This window comes from Corvus hawaiiensis, chromosome 30 (assembly GCF_020740725.1).
Source record: "Corvus hawaiiensis isolate bCorHaw1 chromosome 30, bCorHaw1.pri.cur, whole genome shotgun sequence".
Lineage (NCBI taxonomy): Eukaryota > Metazoa > Chordata > Aves > Passeriformes > Corvidae > Corvus > Corvus hawaiiensis.
The window spans coordinates 6,726,523-6,750,838 of NC_063242.1; the positions used below are offsets into that span (position 1 = coordinate 6,726,523).

The following is a 24,316-nucleotide window of genomic DNA, read 5'->3' on the forward strand; positions in this document are numbered from 1 at the left end:
ATTTCTGAATTTTCCTTTGAAAAATTATTCCATCATAACTATTTCCAGCCAGTTGTACTGGCAGTACTCTTCATTTTTTTGAGTGCTTAGTCTCCATATTCATGTCCAGGAAAATAGGTACACTTTAAAAAAAAAAAAAAAAAAAAATCATTAGTGTTAGTACTAATAATATTGACTATAATAGTAGCATAAATGAACATAATATATTTAGGGGGGTGTACAGAATTTGTTGTGGTAAAGATGTAGTAATATAAGTGTATTCTTTTTATTGTTAAGCTGAATAAAACAGAATAAAAGTCTCAAGTGACTCTCCTAAGAGCAACGCAGCCCACTTCAGGGTGTGACAGCCTTCTTCCACATTCTTGTGTTGTGTTCTCTACTGTGTCTGTGTTTCCATGATAGAAAATAATTCTGGTAGTCTTTGATAACAACAGTATGGAGTCACGGGCAAAGTGGAGAAAAATAGTTTTGAATCTGGTGATCTCAGGTGACATGCAAGACCTTGGGTAGATGCAACATATCTCATTAAAGTGATTTAATGTCTTAGTTAAAAAAGCCAATATAATTTGTGGACTGTGTGTTAGATACACCCAAATTGGAGAGGCACAAGGTTATTTTTTAAGCAACCTAAGTAGAATTGTGACATTGAAAAAAAAAGAGAAGTACTTATAATTAGAACTAAAAGCCTTTACATTTTGCATCTATTTAGAAAATACTTACAAGAAGATTGTATTGGCATTTTGAAATGAGCAGGAGTTGGTATACTTACAAGCTTAAGCATGAAAAAAAAATAGAATTATGTAGCAAAACTCCAGGGTGTGTTCATGCAGAAGATACCAAAACATGCCTTTTAACCTTTTCAGCATGGAACATGTTAATCAACTTTTGATATTGTTTTTCCTTCTTGACTATTCTTAAAATGGAGCAAGAAGGGCCTAAGCTGCATATTCAAGTTGACAGTGATAAAACATTTATTTCCTTCCTTTCATGACACTATATAATAGACAGGTAAAAGATGGATTTTATATTTTATGGAGTTTAATTTCATCTGAAATATGAAACAATATAAAACTATGTCTCGACGTTTTCATCTAAGGCAATTCTGAAACATCATTTGTGATTTCCGTATTTTTTTCTTAAGAAGCATATGAACATTTTTTTATCAGTCTTAGTTGAACCTCTAGTAATTTTTCTACAAATACCTATGCTTGTAAGAACCATTTTTATTGTAGCCAAAACTGTGGTTATTTAAAGTAGAAATATAAAGCACATTGGTGACTATATAGTTAAATTATTTTAATCAGGCATTGTTAGTTTATTGAAAGATTATTATTTTTTAGATTTCAGATTTCATCAAGGGAGATTAAAAAAACCAAGCATTTTCTTTAAAGCCTATGGGAATTTATAAACAGTTTTGGCAAAGAACAAAGTATTTTGATTTGCAGATCAGACTTTGTGAGAGTTCTGGGGATATTGTTTCTTGTCTCTGTTCTCTTTCAGGGACAGGCTTTCCAGATACACAGTGTTTATCACCCGGGCGCTGAAGCCAAAGACATACACTGTGTGATGCTTTCCAGCACATTGCCTTTGCATTGTCCTAGAGGAAGGGCTGAAATGACTTTCTGGGGGTGAAAGCTGCCTGCAAAATGGACCAACAGAAGAGAATGAGAGCAGACAATGTCTGAATTATACATATAAATATATATATATTTTTCCTTTTTCTTTTGGCAACGTAAGAGTATTTCCATAACAGCATGTTTTGAATTTTGGAAGAAAATTTTTATTGTTTGAATTACTACTAAAGGGTAACAAATTTTCCTGGAAAATGCTAATTGGAGAAACACTTTTTAATGAGTTGTATTCAGGATTTAAGCCTTTTGTAGTTAACTCAAGAAAAGGTCTTTAAATAATGTTCTACTTTGTAGAATATTTCAGCTATCCAGGTCAATCTCTAGAGTTTACAGCTCAGTTTCTTAATGTCCTGAGGTTCCAAGTGAAGTGATCCAACATAACATGCCTACCTTCCCTATTTAGTCTGAGAACCGAGTTTAATGTACGGAAGCAAACCCACAGGATTACGGAAAAGCCTTCAGCGTAGATGGCATCTCCACACTGACTTTTTCCCCCCACATTAATTACTCCTTTCCATTTCTGGGGTGTGTTGAAGCTATGGCAGGGTCACAGTAAAGTACGGGAAATCTATTAATTTGTGTCTTCTTGGTCTTCTGAGTAGGGGAAGAAAGGAAAAAAAGAATCTGTAGGATTTCCAGGAACAATCAGGTTTGAAGAAGTCTGGTTAGAATCAATGACTCAAACAGCACTACACGTTGGAACAGAGCAGTGGCACAACCTACAGCTGACTGAGTCATCTCCAGAACGATGTTTGCATGATATACATGGGGTTTTTTTTAATGTGAGCCCTCTTCATGACATTTTGAGAATTATAAATCAGATCTGACTAACAACCTTGAATAAGCTGCCAGTTGAGACAAATCCAAAAAACAAGCCTCGAGATTTTAATCTCAACCAGTTTGTGCAACACTATGCAATGCAGATGAAGGAATTGATCATAAAGGAACCACTGTGTAGTCAGGAAGGATTTTTACCCCTATTTGTCCTGCATCTAATTTTAGAACTGAGTTTTAGCCAGTCATTAAATTGATCAATCTTTTATGCTACTCTCTGTCTCAGCTGCCTGATATTAGCTGTTCTGTCTACTTCACTAACAGCTTGTTTTTCTCTAATCACAGTTTTAATTGATTGATTTAGCTGTATGTTTGTTGAAGGTTTTTAATGGTCACATCCCTCAGTATCCAAAACAGAGAAGAGTAGAAAATAATTTTATAATTCTGTTTTGGTGCATATGTGCATCATGGACATATATCTTACTTTCTTAATAAACAGATTTCTAAAATGTTTAAAATAAAATCTGAAAGCTCTGCATGCCCTTCTGAAAAGTTCTTTCCTATGCAGAGAGAAGTAATTTTGTCTTTGATTTTCTTGTTTCTTTTTTGGCCTAAGGGTGCCTTCATACAGAAATATCATGGCTGGAATTTTTTTTTCCTTCCTAAGAGTTTAAGAAACTTATCCCCTTCTTGAGTGCATGCATTTTAAATGCCCAACTGCAGTCCACTTGTTCCAAATTTTTCAGCATAGCTAGGTTCTGGAAACTTTCAGTTCAAATTATGGGTTCTTGAGACAAAAATCAGATGGCAGAACTGATCTTACTTTCATGATTGTCTCAGGAATTTTGGCTGAGTTTGCATAGCACCATTTGATGCTTCCCAGATTTCAGATGGAAATATTACGAACAATCTCTTCTTAGTATCCCTAATCTATACCCCATGAGGCTTGTCTGTGAAGGATCTTGGATGTCTTCTTTGTCCAAATGTTCCTAGGCAAAGCTGTGCTTTACCATGGCATTGGTGCTTGCACACCTCAAGAGTAGAATGGATGCTTTAGTAGCAAATATGCAAATCATGTCACTTCATATCTCCTCTTTTATCAACAGAAGATGAAGGAATGTAAAGGATCATATTCTTCAATATTTCACTAGAAAGACTGATCCCAAGAAACTAGAGACAGAAGATAAATGAATTACATTGTTTGTTTATGAACAGTCCCCAAATCCAGTTCTTTTTGATCCTTCAGAATTTGGCTCTACTATAAAAAAATGCAAATCAATACATCTTGAATTCTGAACTCAAATTCATAATTAAATTTTGCATAGATTCTGTATTCTCTTAGAGTGAAATGCAAAGGAAAAAAAAAATTATCAAAGCACATGAACCCTGGAAAAAAATTTAATGGAGACTACGGTTATTTAAGAAAGCACAGCTATCCCTCAGTTGAACAGAGCATCTCCTTTTCTGTAGATTTTGCCATCATGCACATGTTCTGAAGATGTAAAGCTGAATTGTCTTTTGCTTCTGTGTCATTTTTAGAGTGTTTGTGGTGTCACTTCCTGCCATTCTTTTTATTTTTTTGTTGTATTGCAATAGTGAACATAATAATACTGACCAAAGAAGAACTGACTGCAAAGTTTCCATGTCCACATTTTTGTAATTATACATTTATAATTGATCTAGAAGAATTATACCTTGAGAAATCATCTCCTTACATAGAAAATTTTAAAACAGTTTCTAAGGATATATCTGAGAAAAAAAGTAATGTGAAAATTAATGTGCAATCCTGGCCCCTCCTGGTGGTTCTTTTCGCCCTTCCTATGTGAAATTGCCCTTGGACTGAAAACAGAAGAATACAGTAGAGAAAATGATGTAGCTCTGAACCCTGGTGTAATTTGCATTAGCACTTACAATAGGCAGAGTGAAACTGTTAAGAATGGACCTATTTGCTGTATTTTCTTTAGACATTCCTGCTGCAGAAACATTTTTTAAATGAGAATTTTATTCCCACTGATGCTTATTTTCAATTATTTTAAAACAATACACTAAAAAGCTTTGTAATTGAGAGAATACTAAGTTGACTGAATTTTCACATTTGATTACTGACCACTGCTGAGAAGCCAAGTTTCCTCCATTTGCCGTAAGTAGATGAAAGCATGGCACCTGGGACTTTGGCTCTTTGACCCAACAAATAACTCGTATTCATTCTGAGATAAAATGTTCCCTTTAGTCCTCATCTAATTACTAAATAGATTCAGTAGCCTAAAATCTTCAATCAAAACCTAACCCTAAGCCTTCATATAATTTTCCCTTCAGTTAATATCCTGCCCAAACAGGAGCTATTTGTTAGCAAGATCTCTCTGGTTTAATTTGTTATATTAACGTGAATAAAAGTAGGGTATAGACTCTGTCTTATGCAAATTGAATATCTACCTTCCTCCTAGTGCTCTTGTGGTTGCCTGCTAATACTTGTAACCAACATATCAGTACTTTTCTTAGCACTGCATCTGCAGCTGTATCAGCTGTATGTGGTGTCTTGGCACGGATTAAATAAATTACAGTCCTCCAGCATTTCTTTGCATTTAATTAGAGATTTTTGGGGAACTTCTGTTGATTTAAAATGTGAATTTAGGACATCAATATATGATGACCAGCTTAAGGGTGTTCATGATCCTACCAATTTCTCTCATATTTTACAGGCAGACTGAGCTATCTCAAGTTTGTAAATTTACTTGCCCATTCTCGGTGCGTAGTTGTAATATAAGTTTTGTGGGCAGTTAATACATGAGATATGTTGAAATTTAGTACAAGGGTTTTGGATCACTCCTATGGTACTGTGGTGTATGTGTCACCACTGTAGCAAAAAATTCATCACCATTTCTCTCAATTAGCAGTAACTATTATGCATAATATAGCTGCTGTCTTGTTTTCCTTTCTTTTCTGTATTACTGGAAAATATTTTCTATGTGAGACCATCAAACAAGTACAGTTTGTTCTTTTTTCTCCCTCTTTGTTTCTTGTACAGGACCAAGAACCTTGTATTTAAGTAAGGATCATAAAAAAAAGGAGAAGTCCAACCAGAAGATTGTATTTGAATCCAAAAATCCATAAAGAAATGAAATCTCTTAGGAGAAAGGAGCCTTTAATTTTAAAGTTAAAATTCTAACAGAAGATTTAGAGTTAGAAATAATAGATTTTTATATTAAAGCTAAGCTGAGAAATGATTGAAAGTTAGGGTGCTTAAAGCTTCTTAGACCTCTGTCTGCCATGTATCTTCACCTTAACAAGTTTATGAAATGTGAGTACCTAAGATTTCTTAACTCTTATGTCTAAGCAAAAATACTGGGAAAAGAGAGTCTAGAATGCCAGCTGCCAAAATCCAGTGCTCTTTACAATCAGGCATCAGTCTGGAGCACAGCTCAGTGGTCCTGATGGGTGAACTCCATATGGGAAGGTGTGTATGTTACTGTTGCTTGATCGATCAACAGCCTTTGACACCACCAGTCTCCTGGGTACAGCTGATTCACTCACAGGACCTGGCTGGGCTGGATGTGCAGCTCTGAGATGGCTCTGCCTGCTACTCTTAAACAAATGACAAAGACCCTCCCTTGTGGGCTATGGAGTTTGCAAACCTCTATATTTTGCAACATTGTGGGATCTGTCATCGGGAGCACACATGCACAGCTATCTGTCTGCTTTTGCAGAGGCAAGTCAGCATTATTGCCCAGATGTCCCAGTGCCTGTGAGAAATAATTACATGGTTGAAAAGAATCAGGATCCAGCTTTTTGTCAGTAGGACCATGTGAGGTTGGCAGGGAAAGGCAATACTTCCAAGACTTCAACTTCTGTTGAGGGCTCTTCCCCATGGACTTTCAGTGTGATGCACAGACCCAAGTTTCGGCTGGGAGTGCCATCAGTCATGAGTACATAGGTGGCAATGTTGAGGAAGGTCTTCTTTTGGGGTTAGCAAGAAGGGTATGCTCATTTGCCTTCAGTGGATGACTAATTTCTGTGATCTGCTTGTAAACTGTCTTCATCTTACAGCAGTTCTGTTCATTTTGTCTTGTGCCATGTATGAACAGCACATGCAAAATCAATTAATATGTTGTGATCTATCTTGTAGAAAAAGGAGGCCCAGGTAAAAATATCACAAAAGTGTTGCACACACATTTTTGGCTTTTCATATGGGACTTCATTCTTCCAAACCAATCTGGCATTTGCAGCATTTGAAAGATAGTCCTGTGCCCACTGTGCTGAGGATTCTGTGGATGATTGACCTTAAGAGTATGTATCTTGGAGATGGACTTGGATTCTTTTCCACAGAAAATTTTCATTCCCAAAGACTGAGTAAATCTGTTTCATCCCTGTCTCACAGAATTTAAGACTAAAGTAATATTTGGGGTAATTTTTCCACTCTAGAAGTAGCAGAAAAAAAATAAATTTACAATTGTCACAAGCAAAAAATGGCATGAACAGCATCAAGCATTTATTGAAAAAAGGAGTGCTTTTCTTCAGACCAAAATATTAATTTGAAACTTGATTCTGTGATGGTAATAATATGCTATAAAATCCAAGATGTGAATCATTAAAAACCACAATTAACAATGATGCAGACCTCAAAAAGGAGAGATACAACAATAGTAATTTTGAATAATAGTTTTAAAATGACAAAAATCAATGAATACTAATATGTGTAGTAAAAAAACCTCAACTGAATTAGCTGACAAAAAGTGAACAAACGGCATCACGCCATGGCTGCAGAAAAGCTTTTGTATAAAGTAAACCAGCAAGAATACAAATGAGAAACTGCTGGCACATGTTTTGTGTAAAGCATAAGATAAAGTATCCCAAACTGTGTCAATTATTAAACCTAAAGGCTCAAACTTTGACATATGATCTAGAAATCATAAATAGCACTTTCAAAGAGCAATGTCAGACACTCTAATCTTCCAAGTTGCTTTAAACAGGAGATAAAGTTTGTAAACAAAAGCACTTCACTGAAACTTTCAACAGATCAAAGTGTAACCTTAGACTTAATAAGAAATAATAAATGCTGTTAAAGTCTAACAGTGGGGAAAGATGCATGCTTAGATGAACTGCCAGTAAACACACAGTGAGAAATCGTAGATACACACCTGTTACTGGAAGTGTTTAACTGAACATTTGAATCAAAAAGGCTGTTATTACACAACTAGACAATCCCAGTGAACTGGTTTGCCTACCTAGCTGCATCACTGAATATTGGTCTTAAATGCTGGACAAAATTTGTTTATGATTCCTGAAATACACACCTGCATGCAAAGGGCACATACAGGTACTCAAATATTTGAGATACTTCTTCAGCTCATTGCAAATGATTTCCACATAGGTCAGTCTGGTTTATTTCCATTGTTCTTCACTGGAGCTGATTCGGGTGTTTTGTGTTTGCATACCAAACAAGAGCTTGGATAATATAGATTTGTCCACTCGACTGACTGGATAAGTCTTTGGACTCATTAAAATGAAAATACTTGGTAGCTGTTCTTAAAAATAATACATGAAAATGAAACAAAAAAACCCTCCAAACCCTCACACTCCTCACTGTAAAAAGACCTTCATAAAAATTGGATTAAAAATATTCTGTAATATCCTGACCAGGTCTGTACATACTAGCAATTTAAACTCGCCCTTTTTAAAATGACACCAGGGAGCTAGACAAGGCTGTCCATTATCCTCTTTTCTTTTTGCAATTGTAATGGAACATTTAGCCTGATTTTTCAGCAACAAGGAATTGCTTCAAGGAATGAAAATTGGAAACTCCATAAATTTTTGTTCATTGTATGCAGATGGCATATTGATTTGCTCCTGTAATCCTGGTCATAATCTGCCCATAATCTTGCAAACAGTGGATTGGTTTTCCATTACCACTGCCTTCTTTGCAGCTGCAGTGATAAAAACTGCTTCCTTAAAACGAATGTGCAGTTGCAGAATCTACCTGACCAAAGTCTGACCAGGTGATACAGGATAATGCTAGATACCTAGAGATAATTATATGTGAAGCTACCATCAACATATAACTAATGACCTCTCTTCCCTGAGAGGAGTGGGAACGGCTCTACATATGCTCTTCATTTTCTTCAACCTCCTTTGGAACTATAAAACCAATTAATATGATAAATCTTGGGTTTTTGTTTCTCTGTTTCAGGATCTTTCTCTGTTACTACTGTACTTATAGTTTGTACAAATGATATATTTGAAGGCAGTTTCTTAAGTGTGGTAATCACTGTTAGAAAAAGGTGAGTCAACTTCAAAACATTTTGAGGTTTTTCATATTAAAATTTTGGTTCATTATGCTTTGGATGGCTGTAGCTACAGAACTGAGGTATTATTGCTGTAGGAAGTGTTACACATAGAAAGAAATTGTAATGAAAAAACCTATATGCTGAAATTACTGGTAGTTACCTGAGAACAAAAACCCTAGTTGTGAAGATGACTGAAAAATTGTAATGTGTTTTTTTTTTTTTAATTTACTCCTTGAGAAACTCTCAGAGTGAATTCTTAGATCTCTGTCTAAAAGAGCTTGAAAGATTGGAACAGATACCCAAAATTTGGTGATGCTTTCCAAAGTCCAAATACCACATATGTCAAGGTGTTCAGCAATTAGATCAGTCTGGCCCATTGTTTTGCTGTCAAACAACATTAAATGTGAAATTTTCAGCTGTATATCATACAAGCACACTACATAATGTTATATTAGAAAGGGATTGTTGCACAGATATATTGCCAAATTATTTCTTTTCTACTACTTAACTCTGAAATTAGATTATTTTAGCAAAACCTGAGTTAAAAATGGAGCTTTAATTTTTAGAATAGGTTTGCTCTGTTTGGAATAAGGCTCAATAGTGACTCATTCCAAATATATATTGATTTTCTTTGATATATTACACAGGTTATAATTAACTCATCAAAGAATAGCTTTGTTTCAGACAAATTTGTCATTTAGCTGTCATAAAATATACATACCTTAAAACACTAGTGTGTGACAGAGTACCCTAAATTAGCTATTTGAAAGGAGAGTGACAAAATGGAAAATTGACACAAATGGCTTCTGCTCCCAAGTTTTAATTTAATATCAGCTGGACTACCTACCCCTTTTTTACTAATTGCACACACACATGAAAATAGTACTACCTTCTTCTGAATATATCACACAGAAAGTTAGCCAGCAAAGTTTTCTATCAGAGAAACTAAGATAATCAGCACATTAAAAAAACCTGGAAAGCTATAGTGTTTGTTTTCAGCTTTCACAAATTCCATAATATAGGTGATTATTTCCAGACACAAGGCACTCTATTTCAGTCCTTTGTGTTTTATTCTATTTATCTGGTAGTGTAAATCTAGTGAAGACCAGATTGTAGATTTTAGGTAATAAGGATGCAGAACTAACCAAAGTCAGAGTTAGGTAGTGCATATGCAACACAATACTGAGGACAGATAAGGCCAAAATGATGATGGTTTTTTTCAGTAAAGCATTAATGTATATTCCCAACAAACAGGCAGGGGAACTATTCGCTGTGCATATAACTTTTTCTTGAAAGTAATAAAAAGTAAAATCCATAAAATGTATGACCAAGGACAGATGACCTGGAGTAGCACTAGTGTAAACCTTAATGTATCAATAATAATGAGCAGTATAACCCTGAAAAACTGTGGAGAAGGGGATGAGTTCCTTTGACAGTTGTAGGGAGATATAAACATGTTAATCGTATCTGTTCTAAAGAAAATCTGAACCACATCTAAACTTTCTGTCTTTGTGCTTTTAATATACTTGAGGATGGCTGGGACCTAATTCTTGTGGGCAGTCAAGATGCATGCACTGAAATATGGCCATTTTGCCTTAGATTCTTCAGTCTTTTAGGGAGGTGAATGTGGTAGCAGCTGAACTGTGAGGTGGTCTTCATGAAATGGGTTGATTTTATTTCCTCAGTACTCCATGGTCAAATGGAAATACAGTTTGAGCCATTTATCACTGGTAAAGGCAAAAAAAATGGAAATATGCATTTGGGTATTTTTACCTTGTCTGTGTATCTTCTGCAATGCAGCTTCAAGGCACTTACTTTATCTCTTCCATGAACAGGTGTATTCTTACATGTGTCCAAATGCAGAGATAAAAAAAACATTTTCTAGCTGAGTAGCCTGTGTGCCAGATTTTATTTCTTAGCAGACTTTTGCACAAACTTCAGATTAAAAATGCAGATTGCCTTGTTATGATGAACTTCTCTTCTTAGTTGGAGAAACAATAAACATAAATTTATGAATTTATCACTTTGTGTAGCTGAATTTTATTGGCTATTGCTATTTTCAACAAGCTGGAAGTGCTGGGTTTTTGTTCTTTCCTCCTTGCAAGGGCTGTGATTTTTGCATATAGAAAGTCACAGTAGTTGGTTTGAGACACTACACATACATAGTTTTTCTGGTAAGTTTTGAGCCCAAGTGTACTGAGAGTGCTAGCAGATGTAAATTAACATTTTTTTACCACTATGGAGGTTTAGATGTCCAAGCCCAATCCCACAGACCTGTTTAGTGCAAAATCACTATTGATAACAGTAAGAATTGTATAAGATTTCACCAAGTGTGACATCTAGTCTACGTCCAAGTAGATGATGCAATAGTTAAGCAGCCACTTGTGATTTATTATGTGTACAAAACTTTGGGAGAACTCTCAGCAAAGTGTTCATTGGTAAGTCATACTACCTCAATCTGTTTTGTTCATTATGTCTTTTCCTGCCTCGATGGGTTAAATTAACTTGCTATATAATCACGACCACGCTGTTGTTTGGAATTAAGTTCCATGAGCTCTTTTCAACTGTTGAAATAATTTTACAGGCTCCATTATCAGAATTTTCCTCTTGCAAGGGTAGTGTTTTATGTGTCTCCTGAGTGTCCTATAAACTCCCAGTATTAATAGTGTGTTAGTGGTGATACTGATGCGTGATAGCATGGATACTGCATACGCTGTTACAATGCTTTAAGACTGTAAACCATTTTTAGAGGCGTTCTTTGCAAGGCTAAGTCTTGATAGCATAATATACCACTGCTAATTATATTGATCTAATTAATCTAATTAAATTGCAGCTAGAAATGTTGTACATGTCATTTGTCTGTATTAACATTATGTAAACCTATTCTGCTTGTCTGTGCATTTTATATACAATGCCTCTTCAGCATTTGACCAGAAAAGTGATTGTATACCTCCTGCATCTCTTACTGGTGAGAAAGAGATGTGGTCATCAGGTGGCTTACGAGATACAGAAAGCCTGACTCTTTTTTGAATCTGGTTTTGTTTGAAGAGACAAAGGATTTTCTGTTCCTGGAGGTTAGAAAATGTCTTCTCTGCTTCCTCATTTATTTCTATCACCTTTGTCAAACACATGCCTTCATTTTTGGAATTTGGATGCGTCAATTTCAACATATAACTAACAGAGCAAAGAGTCCAGAGTCACTTTAGTTGGAGCAAGTGAAACATAACTGCAGCGCTTCAGTATTTCTCTCTTATGTGGAAGAGAATGAGTACAGGGAAAATTCACTCCAAAAGGACCAGGTAGCTCCTTCCTGCTGCACCTCACAGCTGTTAGTTCTGCCTTCCACCAGCCGTTCCAGAGGAGATGCCTTAGCAGAGGCCAGCAGTTGATTAAACAGCAAATCTTTGACTTTGTTGGCCATGGCCTCTTCTTATGTAGCAAAGGCTCTTTTCATAGTTGTACATATGTACAATGTACCATTGTGGTTCTAGCAATGAAGGATAATGTAAGCAGATGGTATCTCTACCCTCCTCCTAACACAGGACACACACTTGAATGTCATCCAAACTCACCTTTCTCCGTGGTTTTCTTTTATCATCAATTAAATCAAAGCAAATATTCCTTTGGCATGAGCTACTTTTACAGACTTTGCATAGTTTCTGCTTCTTGTTTTTAATTCAGAGACACTCCATCATTTTCTATTATTCCTGTCTGGCATTAGGAAGACTCACTTGGTTCAGTTGCTATTCTGAGTTCACTGTGTCACTCTGCAGAGTCATGGCAGACTATGCCTTGTTAAGGGAAGAATGTGACTCTTCTTCCACATCAGCCTCCTGCAGCAATTAATGCTGTCCCTGCTTAGTTAGTCAAATCAGCTGAATGCTAAAAATATGCAACTCTGGGCAGGTTGGGAGCCCAAAGCATAGTTCATCATTGTGCTCAACTGTCTTGATAGATTTTTTTATTTTTAAAGATTAGAATAAGATAGAAATGACTTATTTATCTTTAATTATTATGTGGCATTTAAAAAAAAAAATCTGCAGTCAACATTATAGGCCAGGTTTTGCTGCTGCTTATGTGAATGATCTTCCTTTTTGCAGGTGACCACTGTCTTGTTGCTGATGAAACTGCCCTCACATTTCTGATGTCAGGAAAATGAAGTAACAGAGAAAAAGAGAGTAAGAAAGATGTTTTTAAAATCTCATTTTCCTTTTTGCATTGTAAGAAGACGTGGCTTCTTTAGCTTTCTCTTGCTAATGGCATTAGCTAAAGTAGAACATTTTAGACCAATTTTCAATTCTCACTAATATAGCTAGCTAGCTACGGTTATAGTTTTCCAGGTGAAGCAGTTTTCACTTTCCACAGAAATTAATTTCGAAATCCATGTGGGCTTTCAATAGTAGTCTAGCAAAATACTAGAAGGATGCCTGGTTTGCTGTGCTTGGACAATAAAAACATATTATGAGCACTCCTTTTCCTTTTGTGTTATTGCCCTTTCACTAGTTGGCATAGGACAGGACTCCACAAGGGAGAACATTTAAAATTGGAAGCCTTCCACAGGTTGTTTTCCCCCCCCCTCTCTGCTCTAAGGTCTTTTAGACCATCTAGAAGCCAAATGAAGAGCAAAGGTGGCAGCCGTAATCCTACTTTTATCTGTATGTGGTGTGTATGTATTGAATATGTGATGAGGGACTGGAGTTTGCAGTTTAAGGCTTTTGCTCAGGCTGACACGTGGTAGGGAGATCAAAAATAGTGTGAAAGAGGAAGACATGAAAGATGAAGAGCTCTGTAGATGACAAGTGGAAGTCAATAGAAATACCCTCAATGATGTCAGTAGACTGGGAGTCAGGTCCTCTTAGAGAGAGGCCTGGCATTAATTTTTCCGAGACAGTGAAATCCTGGGGGTCTGCAAAAGAGAAAAACAACAGGCCTGAAGGGACTTTGGGGCAGAGCCAGCAGAAGCTGCTGTCATCTCTATCCTGCTGTCCTTTCTTGAACTTGGCACAATCAGCTGATCTGCATGAATGTGATGTTTTTATGGCACTGGTTATAATTGGTAGTGATAGCAGCATGACTGAACGAGATAGCACATTGTATGAAAACAGGTTGAAGAGAGGATGAGATTCAGTTATAAAATCTTAAACCTCATTTCATCAGAGCATTTTCTTGGCTAATCAGAATATTTTCTGTGAATCTTGGAAATTGCTCTGATCACAAACCAGAGAGTATGAGAGGGTCTCATTCATAAGTGCTTTATCTTCTCAGGAACAAGTCGATAAGCCTTTATTGTTTAATTTTTCTTTCTTGGGAACTGGGCAGCTGACATTTTTTCAAAGTCCCTTAATTTGTAGAGGACTTTGTGGGAGTCACAAAACCCCATTAACCGTATTTTTCATCTGGCTTTAGGAGGAATATATTTTAAAATGGTAAAAGAAAGACTTCGAACAGCTTCTGATAACTCACAGTTTAAGCATGGCTATAAAAAGAAAATGAAAAGGCAATTAAAAATGGAATATTTCTTTCTTCAGTCTCCCCCCCCCCACCATAATTTGTCACTATTTCTTGTAGGCAGGCAGAAAGATGAGGCTACAGAAGACCATTTAGCGCTGCAAAGCTGGCTGCTATAAAGCACCATAACTTGGCATTAGAGTGGGGGACTAATTTTTTAAAATCTGTATCATCCTCCTGAAAAAGTTCTGAACAGTTAGGGGGTTTTTTTTCTGCAAAATTGAGAAAGAAATGGAAAGAAATTCGTTAATGTCTCAGCAGCACTGGCTGATGCCACTAAGGGTAATAAGAAGCCATGTTTCTTCAGATTCCCTTCTTGACTATCAGTACCCAGAAATCCCCTCACGACATGCGAAAAACCCACACAGATATATATCCCAGGAAATCAACAAAACAGGCCTTGAAACACTTGCATTTACCACACTTGTGTGTGCAAACTGATATTTATGCTTCTACAAACTCATTAGTGAGTAGATATCAGGAGTTTCTCTGGTCACTTGTCTGCAGAAGTTGGGGTTGCTCGTGTGGGTTTCTCTGGTGACTCCAGAGCCTCCAGAGACAGAATCACCTCTCCCAGGTAGATTATTCTTTGTGCTGGTCTTACCTCTCCTTGCAGAAATTACAGTTCTGCTGGGGTAGAGATGTTGAAGGGCCATACTCCACCCAGCCGAAGGAGGACATACACGTCTACTCCTTGCCTGGGCAGAATGGCAGCAGGGGCTGGTTTCCACACCAGGACAGGATAACCAGAAGGCTGCAGGTTTCCTTTGACTCACTCTTGTTTGTCTACATGTAAAATTTTACTTATTTATACCTTGTGTTTATGAAACAACCACACTATATCATCCAAGCTCAAGTTTTGAGAAAAGTTCACAAGTGCATATTTCACATGAGCCATATGTTGAGCTGAAGGCACATAATTTACAAACCTTTTAAGCGATTGTGTTACCAACAATTCACATTTCTGTTCTCAAGATAAAGTCCCAGCCCATTCCATCTGATCAGCATCTTATTCTTCAAGCAAGTGTCATGGTTTCTGAATTTTGTCCAGATGGCAGCTGATGTGGAATCAGAGACTGAGTGAATAAAATCAAATGCTGTGAGAAGAGCCATTGAGCCTTTGCTCCTCATGTTACTGCTAGTGACAATAGATTTAATGCAGCCATTGTTCATGATCTGTGAGTTTATTAGAGCTAAATGGTCAGGATTATCTCATCAAATTATAACAATCTGAGAAAGTGATTAAAAATACCCCTTAAATATATTGCACAGTTCATCAGCATTTGCAGTTCATATCTTTTGGTGGTATGTATATATCCATATATTTGTTCATGTCCAGAGCCAGTTCAGTTACTTTGCTCCCTCAACCTCCATTTTTACCACCTGGGTGTTTGCCTCCAGAAAAATCCATATCTTTGAGTTGCCTCTCAAGGAAGCTTTAATGACACCAGTGGGCAGAGCCCTTCACAGTTTGTAAAATAACCTCCTGCCATGTCAGATTAGGTTACATGCCATCAAATGATTTAAATCTTCACAGTTACATTTGTTCTACGGATGTGTGTACTCTCTCTCTTGAGATTAGCATTTCTGCACTTTTAAAAATAATTTCAGGGTTTTCTAAAATTTTTTTTACTAGCAAAAATCTCAGAGCTCTTTTTAAGACTACAAAAAAGAGAGGTGATGCTCTGCGTACATTTTGTGGTTTTTCTGTCCAATGACTCTAATGTCAAAATTGCTACAACCTGCTAAGAGAAATGCTAAATCATAATGTGGTAAGAAAGGCACCCTCGACAGGTCTGCAAATGACAGCTCTATAATTTCAGCATTATTTGAATACAATGTAGAAGTGCCTTATATGTTTAAGCAGCTTCATTTTGCATCTGCTTTTTAGAATAGTTGATTCATACTTGTCTGCACAGGCTTTCAATAGTTCTTCTTTTCTTTCTTAGTCTCTTTGTCTACCCTTTTCTTTTTTTTTCCCCTTAATTTTCTTTTTTATTCCCTTGAATTTTTTCATATAATATTTATTTAATCAGCGATAAGATGAGTGGGTCAGGCTGAGCATGGGTCAGACTGAGCTGCAGTGTAACAAGTTGAATTTACCTCTGTGCTCATTACAACGTTAGAATAGGATGACTTGAATTACATGTGGATCTTTTGCTGCCTACTTTCTTACATATGTTAACATGCATTACTTTATTTGTGGCTCAAAAATTGCCATTATTATTTCTGAGAACTGAGTTTTATTTGACCTGTTCTAATATTTCTAAATTATTTTTCCCATTGTTGCTGTAGTCTGCATGGATTGGTTGGAGTGCTTAAAAAACTTCCAGTGATTCCTGCTGAGAAATTTTATAAAAAGTCGGGGCTTCAAATCCTAGTAAACCAAAACCAACTTTATAGTCCTACTTTCTGGGTTTTTTTTGCTGTGATGTTTCTGCAGCACTGTACTGACAACTGAGACACACTACCCTGTTTCTTCTGTGCCTGATGTCAGATGCAAGCAGTGAAAAATGAAAGGCAGCGGTATGGACTGGGAAAAACAATGTATTTTGTGGAGTGACCACCCCAGGTAAAGTTGTGTATCATATGTCAAAAATCCAGGAGACCTCACAGATCTTCGTGGAGGCAGCTTCGCTTCTTACACGCCCAAGGAACCTGTGCTGCTCCAAGCCATGGCTGTAGCCTCTGCATCACCAGCAGTGCTCAGAAGAATCAGACTTTTAAATTAATACAAATATTTACAATTAAATAAAGTACTCTCTCAAAGAAACTCTTAATTGCTGGGCTGACATGGTACTTACTTCTCCTATCACATGCTTGCACACTGGTAGCTCTCTTACCACTGCCTGTGGTGTGTCCTGTTACTGCTCTGTGATGGGAAACCATGAGCTGTTGTATCCTCACACTGCCAAATGAGCTGCGCCTTTGGAGTAACCCCTCAGAAGAAGGAAGGCTGTGCCAGTCAGTAGCATGATGACACCACTGGAGGCGAAGTCTTTTTGCTCCATTTAAAAAGACCCAGTGACAGTCCTTAGAACGAAAAGATTTCAGAGGATACAAAAAGTTCTCAAATCAATGTTCTTCAAAATTTAGCTTTCATTTCAAAACGTCCTTTTTTTGATATTTTTCTCTGTAAGTATCCAGTTTGTATGACTTCTCTCTTTTGAGCTGTTCTGCCTATATTGGTGCATTGTTTTCATGTTCTTAGAAGGAATTAATAAAATGCTTGAAATGTTGGTTCCATCTTTGCACCACCTTTCCTCTCCCTGTAGCGTTTGCTGTTTTGGAGGGCACCATAGCACTGGGAAAGCTCCCTGGGGAGTGTGCTCATGCACGTGTGAACATTTCACAAACTGTGAAATTTGTATGTGAAATTGAATAAGTCAGTGTGCAGCCTAGATATCACAGAATGGGTGGTGTCAAAGCTTTGAGATCAGCCTGGGTGATGATTTCTGTCTTTGTGTGAAACAAAGAGCTCGTCAGATAGCTCTTACATAGCATGTAAGGCTTATAGATGGATAGATAGAAAGGAATAGGTAATAACCATAAAACAGTATTATGAAAATATAAACCATAATTAGTGATAATGGCTTACTCAATTAAATACATTAAAGTATGGATGCAGAGTTTTGATGCATGGATGCTTTTGTCCAAGAGCATATGTGTGTTTATACACTGATCTAACAGTGATGTATAACTGACATTAAATATGCATCAAAGGATGAATACTCTGCCCTAATGTTAAATAGGTCTCTTTAGTGCTGTCTAGCTGTACAAATACATGGAAGAAGATAGTCCCTGCCCCCAAATTTCCTATTTAAAATGAAAAGCACAGATGACTGTACATGTGTTTCAGGTAGCTCAAGGCTTTAAGTGGAGCAGGCCAGGTTAAGTCATACCCATTGATGCTGTGCTTTTCCTGCTGAAGGACCTGATTGCCACTAGGAGGTCTCTGCTCCTTATTAATCTAGGAAACCAAGTCTTGCAATTAAAATTCAGGCTCCTTGTTCTGATTTCAGTGTCAGCAGCTTGGGCTGTATGGAAGTAGTGCTTCTCTTCCTCTTTCTGCTGTCTTCTTCAACAGAATTTCTGTTGCTCTCCTTTCTAGCGATGAAAGAAACCTCATTTCTTCTAAGCTTTGGGCGTGTTATTAAATAATCTGAGTCTTCTTAGTAGTTAGATGATTAAAAGAGAATTACGTTATGGTTAGTACCAGGGAGGGGGAAGTACTGAAACCCCTCTAAGGGGTTTGCCCTAATAAATGCCAATGCCATCATGTTCCCTACCGATGTTGGGATGAATGTGCACCAGTACCGTATCATTGTGGAGGTCCAGCCTTGGTGGCCCTGCAGAGATGACCTTCCTATTGCACACTGAGTAGAAGGTCTTATCAATATGAAAATGTCATGGTTTGACACTGGCCCAATGCCAGGCCCCCACGAGAGCTTCTCACTCACCCTCCCCTGCCACAGCTGGGCAGAGGAGGGAAAAGGGAAAAAAAATTAACGAAGGCTTCATGAGTGAGGTAAGGACTGGGAGAAACACTTCAAGGGTGAAACAGGCTCAACTTAAGTTGTGAAGTGAATTTTTTGCTAACAGAATCAGAGGAGGATAATGAGAAGTAAAATAAGCCCTTAGAACACCTTCCACCCCCCAGCCCCTCCTTCCTTTCCACCAACAGTGCAGGGGACAGGGCATGGGGGTTTGGTCAGTTCATCACCGAGATTTCCTTCTGCTGTTCTGGGAGAGGAGTCTTCCCCTGTGAGACCGTGGGGTCCCTCCCATGGGGTCCCTCCCATGGGGTCCCTCCCCCCGGGGAGACAGAACTTCCCCGGCGTGGGTCCACTCCCACAAGCAGCAGCCCCACCGCCCCTGCTGCAGCGTGAGCCCCTCCCACGGGCACACAGCCCTCCCAAAACTGCTGCACCGTGGGTCTCTCTCTCCACAGGGTGCAGACCTCCAAGGACAGGCTGCTCCAGCCTGGAAGCAAGGCCCTCTTTCTCCACCAGGTCTTCCACTGGATCACAGCCCCCTCCAGGCATCCACCCGCTCCAGCACGGGCACGTCCCCCACGGGCTGTGGGTGGATCTCTGCATCCCCCGTGGATCCCCATGGGCTGCAGGGGCACAGCTGCTTCACCATGGTCTGTACCATGGCCTGCAGAGGAACCTCGGCTCCGGCCCCTGGAGCACCTCCTCCCCCTCCTTCACTGACCTCGGTGTCACCATGTTGTTTTCCCTCACATGTTCTCACCTCCTCCTCTTCTCTGACCAGAATCCCAAAATCTTGTTACTTTGTTTTGATTTTCTTCTTAAATATGTCATCACAGAGGCATTACCAACCTCTCTCATTGGCCAGTTTTGGCCAGCAGCATGTCCATCTTCAGAGCCATCAGCCATTGGCTCTGCTGGACATGGTGGGAAGCTTCCAGCAGCTTCTTCACAGGAGCCATCTCTGTGGCCCCCTGCTACCTAAAACCAGGCCGTGCCAGACCAATACAGAAAAAAAAGTTGAGTTTATTTGCTTTCTCTCCTGTGCTGTGTTATTCCTATTGCTTTGGAAAAAATTCATGCCTGACTGTGAGATTTTGCCTTTTATAATTTAAAGGTTTGTTTAGCTCAGGAGCAAAACAAGCTTTGCCTAACTCTTGGATCCACCAGAACTTCCGGGGTTTTAAATTTTTTTTTGTTCTGAGGTAAACTTTACCCCAGCAGCTGAAGTACTGATCCCTTTATTCCCCAAATCTGGGCTTTCCGAATTCAGACTGAGGAGAGTCATGTTCCAGGCCATTGCTCTTTCTTAAAAATGGACCAGCCACAGCAGTTTCCTTTCATAATATTCTTCCCTCTGTGTCCTCCCCCCACCACCAGCATCTCCTGCCTTAAACATTCCAGTTGATATTTTCTCTGCCTGGTCTCAGGGCTACAGTGATATTAAAAAAGTCTAAGTAAAATGAATTGTTCCTTATTAAGGTAGACTATATGGGGAGAGAAAAAAAATTATGCCTTTTCCTTGGAATTTTAGCATAAGCACACAGTAAGTCAAAATGGCAGGGTCCATAAATGTCAGAGAGAATTTTATTGGCAGAAAGAGTTAAACATAAAGATATTCAGGTATTATTGTCCTGAAGTGTATGAGCCCAGGGTCATTTTAAACACATGGGTAGTTGACCATATCTGTAGGATCATGAACTGGTCTCTCCATGACTTAATTCAAACTTTGAATAGATGAGGTGCACTCCATGTAAAGAGAGCTTTTAGATGTCTTCCTTCTTGAATAGTTGGTATTTAAATCTGATGCTTTTGAAATCAAAAGAAAGATTTCCATCAAGCTAAATGGGTTCAAAAGTGGGTCTTAACATGAGATTACTTTTTTCATTAAGGACATTAAGTTGCATCATTCAACTCAATGTTTTTTTCCATTTACTTCATTAGATGCAAAATTGGCCCCTTAAAGCACATGCCTTGATAAGGCATTTTGTCTTATGTGACTGCAGTAAAAAAGGGGAAAAACCCAGATTCATAACATCCTTATGCTTGCTGTTTCTTATTTCGGTGACATATTTCCTCTGATATTCCTGCATTTTGTATCATAAGGGCTCTATTCTCACTGGGCTCTTGTCCCATGTTAATCTGATATTCATATAATGTTGCTAGAAAAGAGCCTGTGAATGATCTCTTCCTTCTAATTTATTCAAGACTAAAATTCTGCTACTGGCAAACTTGCCTCCATGGTTCCCCTGTCTGTACAGTATAACCAGATGTTTTGTAGTTTGGGTCCCTCTGCACATCATTGAACAGACACTGCAAGTACCTCTTTCCTGTAGATTTCTCCAAGAAGCCTCACAATGGAATACATGAGGAATGTGTGAAAACAAGTCATAAACTAAGCTAAAATGAAATTTAAAAATACAGGAAGTACTTCTTAAAAAGCAGATGAAAAATTACAGATTTTGGTAGAGCAGATTGGACTGTCACCTGGGCACTATGTGCATAATGGTGTGGTTGAAAAGCCTTGTAAATAGTGGTATATTCATTTAAACCAACTTCTAAATGAAGACCTAAAATTATATGAATAATGTGGAATTGGCTTTGAATCAGTAGTGCTTCTATAGTACCTAGTAGCAACATACTTGTGTGCTTCTTGAATTGAAGGCATATTCCCAGCACCACTGTCAGGAAGGGAAATGACTTCTAAAAAAGAAAACTGAGGTATAAAATCTATGAAGATTTAAAATGCAAAACTTTGCATTCAATTTCAGTGCTTTGGTAGTCCATGCTTAAATATTTTAAGCCTTCTGATATTTTGAGTTTGTTGTTCTGTCTAGTGTCTCAGATGCATTTGTAGTAGAGGCATAGACCATTTTGGTCCTGCTCTGGCTGGGCCAGCCTTTCCTCCATGGAGTTTTTCAAAGCTTAGTTCCATTCAAAGTGAAGTAAAAGATGGTTTGTAGCAATGATCATTGGTATTTTTGACAGAGAGACTTTAGGGATTAAAGTGGTCCTCTGATTTCTCCTAGATAAATGAGAACCATGAGGTGAGAGACAATGTGCTTGAAGTCAGTCAAGGGTAGTAGGAGACTTTGATTCTTTCACCTAATAAATAAACAAAAGAAAAAAAAAAGAGAAAAAGAAAAAAAAAAGCTAGGCCTTTGGTACCTGTGAATACAGCCTGAATTTTCCTCAAAGTTTAAGACAGTTTCAGTGGGAGGCTCTGAATTGGATCCATCTCTGCTTAAAATGAAGAACAGGAACTGACCATCAATTTCTATACATCCTCTGAGCATAGAATTAATGATTCGATTAAATGAGACATCCCCAAGAAATTCTATAGTAATTGAACTACTTCATAAATTAAGACAAGCAAGCACAGTTGTATAAACACTGGAATCACTGACCCAGTTATTTGGAATAAAGTTTTGTCCATTATAGCCTTCAATCCCAAATGGGTGAAGTGAGAAATTTCTGAATATCCCAGAAAATAGTTTTTAAAGCACTGGATGAATATTTTCAGATTATGGTGTGACATAGGGGGGTACTCTGTTCTCTGGTGCTCTAACCTGGTTTGAATGGTCTGCATCAATCCTTACATTTAATGACAGAAAACTCAGCTTAACCTTGCTGTAAAGTAAGTATTTATACACATCAATGAGAGAAATAAAACACCTTATTGATTTTACATCTGCTTTCACTGTGGTAATTAAAATGTACTTTTGCAGCTTGCAGAATAGTAGTCTGTTTGTAATAGATCAAAGAAAAGCTCTTCCACAGACCTTATTTTGTATTCCTGTTGTCCCTTGAAAATTCTTAAATAAATGCAGAAGGATGAGCCCAGCCTTCAAAACCTACCATGCTTTAGCAAAAAGACACCTTTCGGACAAAGGAGCTAATTGTTTGCAATGCTGTATTCTAATAATTCCCAGGTCAAATTCAGTGTTGAATACCACCAAAATTCAGCAGTGAGTACAGTTAATGGCTTTGCCTGTAAATACTTTGTCAGAAGATTTCTGAGGAAGCCTTCCTGCTGCAACAATTCACCGGAGGGTCATCACTACAGAAAAGGAAACCCCTTGAGAAGGGCACTGTAGACCTTCTGGTCCTACTGGATTTGGAGTTAGATCATTGTAGTGATTTGGCCCAAAATACTCATTACTGTTTATCTTCTGTGAGATAAGAATTAGGAGAAACGCAAAACAGGCACCAAACTTGAATGAATATAAAGAAGTTTATTAACAGACCTAAAAGAAGAAAAAAAATTATACGACCTTCAGAACTCTCCTCCTCCCCCCACCTTCCTCCCTTCTCCCACTGACAATGTAAAAAGACAACCCTTAAGATGTTTAGTCTGTTTACCACTTCCATAATAACCTTGTTCAGTCCATTTAGAAAGAGAAGTCTCTTCTTGCTCGTGCTATGAAAACATTATCACAACGAGACAGCCTCCCACTTCCAAATATTGTTCAGTCCATTTAGGAAGAGGAGTCTCTCTGCCTGCGTGTGAGTCCCTTCCCCCGACTTGCAGCTTTTCCCACAACTGCTTTCGAGGGTCCACTCTTGAAGTTTGTGCTGTTTCCTTTAAGGCTGAGCTGTTCAGAAACAAGAGTTCTCTTCACCCATCTCTGGGAGCATTTCATGTCTAAGAACAGAGGCCCTCCGCCTTCCCTGGGAGCAAAGGGTCCTCCTCATCTTCATCTCTAGGACTATCTCTGGGAGCATCTCTAGGAACTGAGGTTTTCTCCTTTCCCATTTGGAGCAAAAGTCCTCATCTGGTCCATCTCTCCCTGTCCAAACTTCTCATGAAATTACAGCTGCGTCAGCATCTGCCTATCTCAGCGCAGGTGCTTTTGCTTACGAGTTGAACACTCCACCCCCCATATCTTCATGAAATTACAACGGGATACTCTGATATATCATAGCTTCACAACAGACTTTCAGCTTTAAGCATCTCCTCTTTCTCTTCCCTCAGGTTTTCAGCTCTTCACAGCAATAAAAGGGTTAATCTCACCTCGGCCTTGCGGCTGGAATGTTTCTTATCGCAGTGGAGAGGGGGGAGAGCCGAGCCGATCCGGCTGCCCACAGCAAGGCAGTGGGGGGGGTTCCACAGATGGAACAGATCCATCGACTCCAGGATGGCCATGGCCCAGCCCTGCCTGGCCCAAGCAGGGACTGGCGGGGCCCACTGGCCCCCACACGGGGCCCGCAGCCACCTGTGCCAGCACCGGAAACGAGAGAGAGCTGGGGGGAGTTTGTCTGTTCTTAAGTGTGGATCACAGAGGCGGTCACAACTTTAAGTGGCTTAGAGAATTGTCCATATTCAAACTGGCCAGTTGATAGGTTCTACCCAGAGGAAGCCGTAAGCACCCCTTAGCGAGGACATCCCTTCCGAGACTATGCTTGCTAACCTATGACAATCATCCCTTTTATCTGTGTGCTACTACTTGGCTGCTTTGGGCAGGCTCTACTGGCTTTCTGGATGTATGAGACACATCACTTCTGGAGCCTGGTGCATTTGCAATTGTTTCTGTTGGTGGATCTGGATGTCGCCATGGATCTGACATTAATGTGGGGACATCAGTAAGTACAGCCACTCAAACACCTGCATGGATTCTTGTTTGGAAGA

The 24,316-nt window shown here is 38.6% G+C and overlaps 1 long non-coding RNA gene across 1 annotated transcript in view; it reads left to right on the forward strand.

Annotated features, from left to right (window-relative positions):
- The window catches only part of LOC125318648, a 75,995-nt gene extending 58,771 nt beyond the window's left edge, over positions 1 to 17,224 (forward strand). Inside the window, exons 3-4 of the long non-coding RNA XR_007200463.1 lie at positions 12,787 to 12,864; positions 16,638 to 17,224. This is a non-coding gene — a long non-coding RNA (uncharacterized LOC125318648). The remainder of the gene's footprint in view (positions 1 to 12,786; positions 12,865 to 16,637) is intronic.
- Positions 17,225 to 24,316: the final 7,092 nt, after the last annotated feature.